The sequence below is a fragment of the Erpetoichthys calabaricus genome, chromosome 17, assembly GCF_900747795.2.
Source record: "Erpetoichthys calabaricus chromosome 17, fErpCal1.3, whole genome shotgun sequence".
Lineage (NCBI taxonomy): Eukaryota > Metazoa > Chordata > Cladistia > Polypteriformes > Polypteridae > Erpetoichthys > Erpetoichthys calabaricus.
This window is the reverse complement of record NC_041410.2, coordinates 37177158-37190101: the sequence shown is the minus strand read 5'-3', so window position 1 is coordinate 37190101 and position 12944 is coordinate 37177158.

Here is a 12944-nt window from a genome sequence, read left to right as displayed (position 1 = left end):
GAATCAATTCAGAGGACTGAATCCTTAAAAACAGGGCTATTAAAATGAAGGGAAAAGGAGTTAATTAGCAATGAAAATTGGTCACTAAAGAAGAAGATGGTTAGAATGAAAACCTACAGCTGCTGCGGCCCTCCAGGCCTGGAGTTTGACACCCCTGTTATACAGTATATAAACGTCTATGCATGGAAATGTGTGTGTCTGTCCGGCCTGGAAGAGAGAGGTGGAGTCGGGTTAAGGGCTCCATCTCCGAGGAAACACAAGCGAGGCGAGCACATCGATAAAACGAAACATCCGAAGAGAGAGTCACTTGCTTATCCGCTATTACAGAAGTGTGGCGAGCACATCAGCAAAACAGTATCCTTTTTACTTTTCCTCCCGCCGCTAATACACAAGTGAGGTGAGTACATTGGCAAAACGAAACCTCTGAAGAAAGACAGTCACTTAGCCGCTAATGTACAAACGATGTGAGCAAAACGAAACCTCCTAGGAAAGATGCCCAAAGTAGTTCCTTTCAATTACCTGACATCTCTACATTTTAATTTTTTTTTCTGACGATTTCAATGGTTTCTAGGACCCCGGGCTTTTTACAGCACGGGCTTATACAGCTAGTAGATATAAGTGGCAACCTCTGATTTCCAATGAGTCATGCTGTTGTTTTCGGACAGGGCATATGTTTATTTTCCAATGTATTGTTGTTTTTCTTATTTTTGATTTTTTTAATATTTTATGTAATTTTTGTTATGAGTTAAATGGAGTTTTCTGTAAGTACTGTATTTTTATTTGATCACCTTCTGGTTTCTAGATTTTTCTTGCTTGTGGCTTGCTGCTGCGGATTGCCTTTTTCAGCAAATCTCTTTTTGCTTTGCTTATTTTTGCTGTTTGAACATTTTTATATTTTGTTTCTATTCAATAATAAATAACCTCTCATTTTACAAATACAATTTGTTTAACTTGTCTTTACAGGCCAGAGTTGGGTGGTTCTCTCCCTTATGAGGCATTTTGAGTTATATTTTTGGAGTCTTTCTTTATGTTTTTATCATTTAAAGCCAGCTCCCCTTTTTGGTCTTGTGTAGGCCGAAGATAGCAGGTAGTGTTTGTGGGACAAGCTGGATTAGGGTGAGTCTCTTCTGGGTAGGTCAGTGAAGGTCCTGGCCTGCTTTTGTGGATCTTTTTGAGGACTCACACCACTTTTGCCAACTCCAAATCACCACACATGGTGAAATTCCCATTAATGTGATGTCCCAATGATTAAGTCAAGTGTAAAATGTTGAGCATGTTGGTGTCTGCCTGTCTCTACTCCTGTTTCCCATTGGCATCTTCTGTGCTCTGTCTGAGGATTTATTCAATCTAAGATTTATACACTTATGCAAGGAAATGAGTGCCATGAAGCTAAAAGAAAACTTTTAAGACTATATCAAATAAAATAGTTGTGTTTTTTATTTGCTTTTTCAATATTTGCTGCAAGTTAATTTGTAATTGTAATTTGTATTGAATGAGTTCCTTACTCAACCAGTGCCACCACTTTCCTGTGGTGCATTCTGAATTGCCTTCTCAGGTTGTATTGTTCAGCCAAACATAATTATAGGGGTATTTTGATAAAGAAGTGGACTATTGCAGAAAGAAACTCTTGTTGGATTCACTTCTAGTGACTTCTGATTTCCTTAAGTTATGAATAAACTGCATTAATTTGTTTGCTACAATGAGTATGTTAGCATTATTTGTTGAATACAGCTTCACCATGTCCACACCACAAAAAATGTTAAAAAGTAAAGATATTTGTGTCTAATTTTCCCAATTAATGAACTTTGTTGATAATTACACATAATTGCACATAATGCTCTCGACATGAAGTATTTCTTCCATCCTGGCTTGGATGTGACAGAGAGAGATATTCCACGCTGTTGACGTAAACTTCCAACAGGTACCTCCTCTCTGTCTTTCTACCACACACTGTTTTTCTTGCAGCTGCAGTCTGTTACTGACTTTTGACTTTGCCTCCTAGGGGTGTTTATATTTAATAAGTCTCCACACATTTTTTGAGCTGTGCAAACTTCCAGGTAAAAGCTGGTTTTATTTCTATTAAGTTGTTCTTCCAGTGAGGTAAGGATGGTGTGTGCCATTACAGCAGAGTTCTTGGTCACCTCTCTGTATTTACTTTCCATGTGCACAAATGTTGAACACACCTGCCCAATACGTAAATGCTTAATAGAGGAAGCCCCTTTTTAAGAAGCCATATTCTTATCTGCTTACCACTAACAGCAGTTTATATTCTTTTTCTTTTGGAGGTACCATTCGGGTAGAAAAGATTTCTTTTAGTACTTCCTGTCTTAGTTTTCCAATAATTGTATCGCTACAAAGGCAGCTTAAACATTTAAATGTAAATAAATTGATCCTTTTTATTTATTTGGAACAGATTCATATGTTTTACTTAGCTCCACACATATGTCTAAAGGATATTTTTTATTTCTATGCAAAAAAGTCTTTAGAGTCCTGGGGCCTCATGTATAAACGGTGCGTACGCACAGAAATGTTGCGTACGAACCTTTCCACGCTCAAATAGCGATGTATAAAACCTAAACTTGGCGTAAAGCCACGCACATTTCCACGGTAACTCATACCTTGGCGTACGCAATTTCTCCGCTCGGTTTTGCAGACTGGCGGCACCCAGCGTCAAAGCAGTACTACTGTTCCTGTGTGATCACCCTTTCTTTCTTAGATCCACATTCCTGACGCGGCTTTATAAATACACTGAAACTAACTGCATATTGTTTATTAGTGTAATGCATCTGGTTGTAATTAACCTGCAGCAATATAATGGTCCAGGAAATAGCCATAGTATTCCACATACCATAACTGCTTTAGCGTTGTAACTCTCACTGCATCTTCTTCTTTCAGCTGCTCCCGTTAGGTGTTGCCACAGCAGATCATCTTTTTCCATATTACTCTCACTGCACCACTCGGAGTATTTATATCACTGTATCTGAGTGGGGACTCACAGCAGCAGCTGATTGGAAAGAGAATTATCGGTATACAGCATGAAGCAGACGCTGCCTGAGCCACAGCAAAATGCTTCAGAGACTTCCCTGTACGGACTTCGCGGTTTAGAAAAAGTTTCATCCCAAGAACTATAAACGCACTAAATCAGTCCATCAAGTGCTCCTTGTAGAACTGTTTGAACTTATAAGTACAATTACCTCACTGTAAACTTGCACTACAGTTATAATATTGCACAACCTGCGCCACTTTATGAAGCGTGTATTTACATATGATGATATCATTTTTAAGATGAAATGCAGCAAAATATGTTGATTATATTATACAGCTAAAACTTTAACTTCACTTAAATAATCTGTATTGTTAATAATTAAACATGTGAGGACATGGTGACGCAGCGCTAGCTAGTTCAGGGATTGTTCCTGCATTGCGTTGTATTCTTGCGCTGACGCGACACTGGAAAGATAGACGGATAGAATAATTAAACATGTACTACGAAGATATTTCAATGTTCCTTAAAAGTTTTGAAGAATCGGCGTTCTAAGCTTACAGATGGCTTAACGTCTATTACAGAGCTCATTGTGTGGCGATTGGGCATTTGGAGAAAGAAAAGTTAGGACAGGAATTGGAGGTTAGTACGTTTGAAAGAGACAGTACTTCTGTAATAAATTATTTAATCGAAGGTCGCACATGGCGCAGCAAGACTCTTGCGTGAGATATGAACAATCACTGCGCCACCGTGTTCCCATGTTTAATAACATGCTTTCATTCCTATCATCATGAAAATGATATCACGTATACATCTCAGTATTTTAATTAACCAGAGAGCTGTAATATCACGAATGTAATGGATTCTGTGTCCTGTCAGAGAAAGAGAAAGAACGGAAGCACGTAGTGATTCACACACATAGAGCACATAGAAGATCAAATACAGAACAAAGCATTTAACGTGCTACTTGAGAAACTAGTAAAATAAACGATTTTAAGATGAAGTTTATGATGTTCTACTTTAATGGCAAAATAAACTACGTGATTAAAGTGGAAATTTCGAGATTAAAGTTGACATTTCGTGCTTTTTTCCCACTGTGTGCCTATTTGTTTTGTCTGTACCCTAATAAGCTTTCATATGACACTCAGACGGTGGGCTACGACTCGCCTTTTCACGGCGACTTTGATATGTGATTTCTTTTTTATTTCGGGCACTGTGCGACTTTGTGAACTTGGATCTTTCGAGTTTCTCCGACACTCTGTCACTCGATCAAATTTCTTTTGTTGATTATACTACTGTTTAAACCAATAAATAGTACGTTTTTCCTTTGCCTCCACTTGGTATTCGCTGAAATTCTTATATTTTCCCCTGTGCTTTTCCCATTGTCTTTTCACAGAAGGCTATTTATATTGATTTGCATATTCAAAGAGGCGTAATTCTGGGAGGAGTTGGGGCGGGACAGAAGGCGCGTGCACGTACGTAACTTTTCACGCTGATCGGGATTTATGTAGTGGGAGAACGTGAAAGTTTGCGTGCGTACAGATTCCTGTATCTGGATTTTTCTGTGCGTACGCACATTCCCGCTTTTGTGCTTATGCCATGTTATAGTGCGAGTTCTACGCACGGCGTTATACATGAGGCCCCTGGTGCTTCTTGTCTTGCTATATGGTTGCGAGACATGGACGCTATCCAGTGACCTGACATGAAGACTGGTCTACTTTGGTACTGTGTCTCTCCGGAAAATCCTTGGGTACCGTTGGTTTGACTTTGTCTTGAATGAGCGGTTGCTTATGGAGTCCCAAATGAGGCACATTACCTGCATTGTGAGGGAGCGTCAGTTACGGCACTACGGCCATGTGGCGCGTTTACCCAAGGGTGATCCAGCTCGTAACATCCTCATTGTTGGGGACCTGAGTGGCTGGACCACACCAAGGGGTCCCACGTAACACCTGACTGTGGCACATAGAGGGTCATTTCCGGAGGGTGAGACTGGACAGTGTGTCTGCCTGGGGGGTTGCCAACCGGGATCCTGAATTGTTTCATCGTGTAGTGGGTGCGGCAACACCCTGTACCAGTGCATGCTCCCCAACTTGACTTGACTTGATCTTTTAAGTCTATTCCTTTCAGAATTAAAGAGTGAATTTGACTTAGGAGTTTGATTAACTAACTGTCTGCCTGTCTGTTTACATGCCAAGTTTTGAAGCACATCCATTAATACACAAGCTCCACTGCCTGTAGCACACAAAATATTCTGACAATTTTACAAGAGGACTATACTCTTTTATTATAGCACCAAGACAAAAATCAATTTCAAGGTCAAAATATTCCTGTAAAATTGATATGAAGCCCTTCAAAACATAATGCAAATTCATGACAAAAAAGTCAGTAGAGAGGACAAAACTCATAAAAATTTAAATTACATTATTACCAGTATGGGCTATCATCAACCAAAAGGTTACATAAAAATATAAAATATGAATTAAAGTGGTTTTTCAGTCATCCAAAACTTTAGCAGAAATGGGGAAAAACAAAGATACCAGCAAAAGACCTGACAAGCAGCACTACTAACCAGAAAAAGGGAGAAAATCACAAACACCTGTCTTCACTGACATAACTTTAAACAGTTAGTGTGGGCACCTACCTAGATATGAGTGCAAACAAACAAAGATAAAGTACAAAATGAATATGCTCATTTCATCCAACGCATTCTAATCTTTCAGACTAGTAGCTTAAATTCCTTAAGCGCGTGATATTAATAGCTTTACAAATATAACTCATTAGGTTTCAGCAAAAGCACCTGTTTTACAATGCAAGAGAAATTGCAAAGAATTTCATATTGGTACTACATCAGGAGACCATAATAATAGGTGATCCATGAATTTCTAGCCACTGGAACTTCCTGCAATAACATACCTTAATATGAATGTGAACATATGGAGTATACATACCGTATATTGACAGTGTATTATTTATATTGTTCTGACCATAACTCATGTACTGATCAAGAAATTAATGTAATATAATACTAAAAGGGAAACTGTACCAGAAACTGATTGATTTCACAGAAGAAACTCATTTCTGTTATTTTTGATTCTTCATTGCATTTGACTGTGCTTCAGTTTTATACTACGTTTACAACATATAGTCATCTAAAACATAAAAACAAAATCTTAAGCTTCTATTTGAATTAATCTCATAAGCATAACAATGCAGTTAGTGACATGCTTTCCGTTTTTTTTTTCTTGCTTGTGTTCTTGAATCAGCGCCCATTAACAGTGTGCATTGTATCATAGAAGACAAAGTCATGGGCACCATCTAATAAAAGCACAGTGTACTTGTCATACAGCTTTTGGGGAAAATTAAAATAAATACTGAGGTTACTTTGAGGTTTAGGGACTGGGACCCTGGACTGAGTAAGGTTCCCAGAAAAAGAGTTTATTTCTAGCTTTGCCAAAGTGCATTCCTATCCCACTGGCAAAGGTTTTCCTCCAGATTCTCTCTGCTTTCAACCATGTCAACTAAAGATCATCTCTCACCCTTGCACCCAGCACCTCCAGCCATCATCTCAGCAGCTATTTTTGTCCAATAACTCTGTGAAGATTTTGTGCTTTTGTCCAGACAGCTGAGCTCCCAGATTGCTGTACTTGCCTCTAACCACTGCCAATTATCAGTCTGGTCATTTTTGTTTTGTACAGATAACAACAACAACATTTATTTATATAGCACATTTTCGTACAAAAAGTAGCTCAAAGTGCTTTACATAATGAAGAAAAGAAAAATAAAAGACAAAATAAGAAATTAAAATAAGACAACATTAGTTAACATAGAAAAGGAGTAAGGTCCGATGGCCAGGGTGGACAGAAAAAAAAAAAAAAAAAACTCCAGAAGGCTGGAGAAAAAAATAAAATCTGTAGGGGTTCCCTCTGGGCATTCTACCTAACATAAATGAAATAGTCCTCTTTGTAGTTAGGGTTCTCACGGAGTCACTTGATGCTGATGGTCATACAGACTTCTGGCTTTTAATCCATCCATCAATGTTGTAACATCATTGGGTAGATGGTGGTGGCGCAAGGACACCGGACACCGGAAAAGGAAACAGAAGAGAGAGTAGGGGTTAGTACAGATTTTAGAGCCACCATGAATAGTTATTATAATGAATTGGATATACAGAGTATCAGGATTTAAATTACAGTGAAGTTATGAGAAGGCCATGTTAAAGTAATGTGTTTTCAGCAGTTTTTTAAAGTGCTCCACTGTATCAGCCTGGTGAATTCCTACTGGCAGGCTATTCCAGATTTTAGGTGCATAACAGCAGAAGGCCGCCTCACCACTTCTTTTAAGTTTTGCTCTTGGAAATGTCCAAATCTCAAGTGACAGTAGCTAGTCTTTATTTTTTACTATGCAGCTAAGTAAAATCCAGCCTAGGTGGCTAAATTCTTGATTTAATGCATTTTCATAGATATTCAAAGATGGGTGTATGCCAAAGTATTAATTTGTGACAGGTTATCAGCAAGAGTGAAATGGAAGGTCTACAAGACGGCAGTGAGACCAGCTTTGTTATATGGGTTGGAGACGGTGGACCTCCCATCAATCCCTGCCAGTCAGAGAGCATGCTGCCATGCTCACAATGCATCACACCTCAAACAGACACACACTCCTGTTTTAAGACATGTGGCTATGCACATATGCCACTTGCCCATGTAGTCCTCCTGCCTAGGCACACGTCTGAATCTCACACGTGTAATATCTCTTCCCTGCACACAGCTCATTCACATGCTCACCAGAATGAGCATCGGCCTGCTTTAACTAATCTCCTAATATGTGCCTTAATACATACACTTTACTGAAAACATTAAAAAGATGTCAGCTTCAAAAATGCAAATAAAAGAGCAACATTACATGACAAAATATGCTCAAAACATGGTTTAGCATTTCAAAATAATAAATTAGACAAACTGGCAGTGCTTCGATGTCTGCTTTCACAGTATCCAAAATGGCTGACAGTACATCACATGCTTACAGGCTGATAACATCCCATGAAGTCATGCCGTAGGCAGGGCCATCTTAACGCATGGACACGCTGCACAGTTGCCCAGGGGCCCCGTGCTAATCTATGTATGTTGTGACTTGCTGAGTGGTTGTGTAGGTAGAGCCCCAGTGCACTGCTTTGCCTGGGGGCCTATAATGCTGTTAAGACGGCCATGGCTGTAGCAACCATCTTGGGGACCTACATGAAAGACAATGCCAGATTGCCAGCAAATAAATAAATAAACAAATATACAATTACATAAATAATAGAAAAAGTACGCAAACATTCCAAAAAATGATGCCATTCAGCTTGTCAACAACCACACAGTCTAAATAAAACAAAAGACAAAATAAGATACAAAGAAGACGATTGTTTTTGTAAACTGGATGAGTGAGTGAAAAATAAACAAAAGGGCCACCAGAAGGATATTGACCAGACTCAGAACAGCAAAATAGCCATAAATTCTGCTACACAAATTGTCTAGAAGACTATATGGGCACAATAGAATAGGACACTGGGTGCACTTAAGAAACAAGAAGCATAACAGAAACAGAAGAAGACAAAGAGAATGACTGTTGGGTGCTCTGCTCAACAGTCCTGAAATGATGCAACAATGCTCCCAGGTCTCTAAGATTCTGGCTGCAGTAATTTATGTCATGCTGAGCATTGTATGCATGTCCTAATAAGCTAACTTTGATCAGTGGAGACCTGATATTTTGTGCCTGCCCAGTTACCAAGTTCCCAAGCAGCCATTTTCTTATTTCTTTGTTGCTTGTCCAGTGAGATGGTGGCAGCCTGGTGTATCTTTAAATAGGTAATTTGGTAGAAAACTGTGCTTCTCTTTTTTGTGTGCAGCTTCTGACCATCAACTTAAGAAACAGCTACACTGGCTCTTTCTTATCTGCCCAGACTTCCTAACTTTAACCAAGACGTAGCTACATTGTTTATTCTTGTTCCTGTTCAATTTGTCCCTACACCTGAGCTCTTCTGTAAAGTGAGCAGCAGCTTCGTTTTGTGTTTCTACCTGAGCAGTCTACTGGTTTTTTAGTGGTGTCTGCCTGACTATGAATTCTCACAGGCATCAGATTTTTGTCTAAAAGGTCTATAATCCTTGTTTTAAGACACACTTATATACTGAAGATTTTCACTCTAGATGTTACTTAACCAATAGTGTTCATGGTACCCCTCAAATAATGCTTTCAGAGTGGAAAGATGCACTGGTTATAAGTCCTGCTGTTCTTTGGACCAATATTTTGCCTAGAATTTCAGTACATAATCGCTGCCATTCTAAAATAGCATTTGCAACACAATGGTGTGACGATGCCGGTCCCCTCCAGTCTCCTTCTTCCCACAAGGGAGTCTGTTGAACCAACACTGTCGATAATTATGACCGTGATGAGCTGACAAATGAGGAGAAATCTCATCCTAAGTCAGGGGATGGTGGAAGGTGCTCGAGTGCCTTTATTAAAAACAGCCAAAAGTAAAACCAAAAGTGTTCTCTGTGCAGTGTTCTAAATAAAAATACAGTAAACATATAAAACCAGTGAAAAGTGGGAATAAAATCCATAATAAATAAATCCGTTAAAATAAAAATTAAAAATGCAGTCTCTTTTTTCACTTGATCTCAGCCCACCTCCTTCTGTCTCCCCAGCTCACCCATCACTCGTGTTGCCAGTGTAGACTGCAGCACGAACTCCTTTCTGCTGATCCCTGTCTTGGTTGCCTCCACACTGCGCAGCCAGACCGTCCGAGGTCAGCACACCTCCTGTCTTCCTTCATGCTCACACAATCATCCCTCGGATCCATTGGGACACAATTATTCAGTGGGGCAAACCAGCACCTAGAGCCCCTCAGCCTGCACTCCCTCTCGGAGCCCCAGCTTGTGCTGCTTTCTCCATGCAGGTGTCCAGATCATCTGCCCTTGACTGCCTTGCACGTTTTTTAACCTTCGTCTTCTCTTCCGTTCTTTCATCTTATTTCTCCTTTCCCCTTATACATCTCCGTGGGCGCAGCACCTTAATCACACGCTGCAGGAAGCCGATGAAGCAATAGAGAACGATCCGCCTCAATGACCCCATTAACTCCTCGCGGTCGTGCAATCGCACCCACGGAGACTGACACAGCCTTCTGGTTTTTAAAAAGTTATTTTGAATCCTTGGACCTGCTATACCACAAATGGATGAAAACTCTCATTATCACCAGTGGTTCCTAATTACCAGCATCATAACTGCATTCTTAGAACAGAAGCATGAGCAAATGAAAACATAAAAATGCCTAGTTTGTTTATAATTCAGGTACCACTAAGACAACTCTGCGCACACATCAAAGTGTGAAGTGTCTGTCTCCATTCCAAACCGAAGGCTAGGGCATGGATGTCTGGGAATGGCAGCAGATATTAACATAATCTTTAATAATCTATGACTTTTCAACCTCCGAGATTCACAAGAAAATTCAGTTTGCTTTCTTTATCAAGCCAGTGATGGGCTCCATGGTAGAACTACTGTAAAGCATTTATGGAAACTTAGACTTTCTAATCATGTCAACGATACTTAAATAGGTAATGCCAGTAGACAGTTACTGTACAGAAGCAGTTGAAAGCAGCTGGCAAGTTGTTACCAGGGGCCATAGAAGGAAGACACCGCAAGGGATTAGTCTCTAAGAGGCTGTTCTTCAAAACAGTATTTCACATTAGTAGCTTAAGAGCCTTGCCAAGGGGCCTCTCTGAGTAAATGAGAAATTCTTGAATATTTTTCCATTAGACAATACTGGACACAGTCTCGCACGCATGCGAGTAGGAGGCAGCTGAAGGGCTTAAATAATCGTAACAACTTATCCAACCAGGGGGCGGTGGGGTGCACTGACTCTCTTTCACAGTTCCCTGTAGACTGTTCCCAGGAAATCCCACCAGGTGCTGAAGCCCAGAAGAAGACACTTCCAGTCCCGGCCCTGAGGGCGACATTACTTCCGGTCAACTCTCCATAAAAGCTGCTCCCCTTTCTCTGGTGATCAATTCTGTCTTGGACTCAGTAGTGTAAACTACCTGGTGCTAATTTTGACACAACTATCTTTTGCAGCCTGGATTATAATATACGGGTGGCTGTTCCAAACCTTCTTGCGATGTCTGGAGTCTCTTATTGTGACAACAGAAATAGAGAAGGAGGAAGAAAATTGAAGAAATCAAATATATCTTAAAGAAACCTGAAAGCAAGTAAATAAGATGCCAAAGTACAAGAAGAGAGTGAACAGTAATGGTGATGTGTACAAATGTCATTCACACCTGTCTGCTTATCAGTAGAAGTTGATATTTTTAACAAAAGTAACCAATCGACTTCTCAAAGAATGATCACATCTGAGAGATGGTAGAAAATGATTTGTATCGTTCAGCATTATAATTTTTTAAATCATATAGAAGGACCCTACTAGACAGTTTAGGCTTCAGAAACTAGTGAACAAAGGCAACAAAGTAAAACAAGTTAATTGGCATTCATCGTTGTGCTCCAGCTTATGAGTTTGGGTCTAAGAAATCAGGCCTCTAGTCATTTAGTCTAGTTGGAAACCTCAAATATACTTGTGTTAATAAAAAATCTGCTGCCTATGGTGCCATCATCTGAGGGAGCCAGTTATTAAACTTAAAGGGGGCACTCCAAACATCAGGGGGGGATCCTTCCAGGGTACTAGAAGTATGATAATAAAGTGGTATCTATACAGTGGAGCGGTGTTTGTGTGGGTGACCCCACGCCCCATCAAACTTTAATGATATTCAGTTGGTATCATTAATGAAAGTAAACCCTACGGAGCAGATCATTGAACTCTGATGGGTGCTGATTATGAAAATAACAGTGCACACACTCCACACACCAAGGGGAGCATGCTCTTTAAAGTTAGCATACATCAACCCCGTCTAGGGCTCCAAATGGGCTTCATCTAGCACTGACATTATTGTGCATGTGTGGGAGTAATAATGGGAGAATATTTAAGTTTATTCATGGAGTAGAACTTGTTAGCTATAAGGAAGGAGAGTGGAATGCTCTGAGTTCAAGTGGCAGCTCTGTGTGCATCTATGGAAAGATGTCAAGATGGAAAGAAAGCCTTGTAGACTTTGTGTAATCATTGTAATCATAAACAATGTTAACTTCCATCAGGCCAGAGAAGATCTTCTGAAACTCTAAATGGACTGGATAGGCTCTGGATTTGCAAATGGGCAAATTTTACTGTTACCTGATTCTCTTTCCAGGAATGTATCTTTACTTTTATTCAATTATGGCTGTTGGGTACTTCATACAACACTGTAGCTTTATTGTTGCATCCTTTCACATGGGTTAAAGACAACAATACATGAAAAAGAGCTAGGCCCTGTGGGACCAGAGCAGTAGCCCAAAATAAGGAGTTACCTGCAGACTATAATTGAAAATCATTCCAGATGATTCAGGCTTTCCATTTGGTGAACAAGAAAGATTCTGAAGTTGGGCTGTGGGACGTCAGTCAAGCAGAGTCTAGCCCAGGTGGTGGAGACCTCTGGTGTTGTAGTGCTTGCCTAGAAAGTGTTTGCAAGCTTGTGTTAATGAAGGTGCCCAGCATCAGGTGTGGTATCTTTACTAAGTTGATGCCCAGGGTTCATTTTGGTTTCTTGATGTATACTTTTGAGTGACTTCCTGCCCATATCCTGTCCTGTCTATGCCAAATTGGTTACTACATAGTTTGTTGCAGGTGTGAAGACATTTTGAGCATGTGAAACCTTGTGAACCAAGACATGAGTAAAGAGATACCTCAAATGAAAAAAGGTACCAGAACCTCAATACACTATCATCAAAAAGCTGTTGTTCCCTGTGGCCTGAATTGATGTTCAATGACAAATACAGGAAGTTGAAGGTCTAACTTACCTTCAGTCTGATCATATGACCTTAGTCGGTTGTTGTACAATTTGTGATGTCA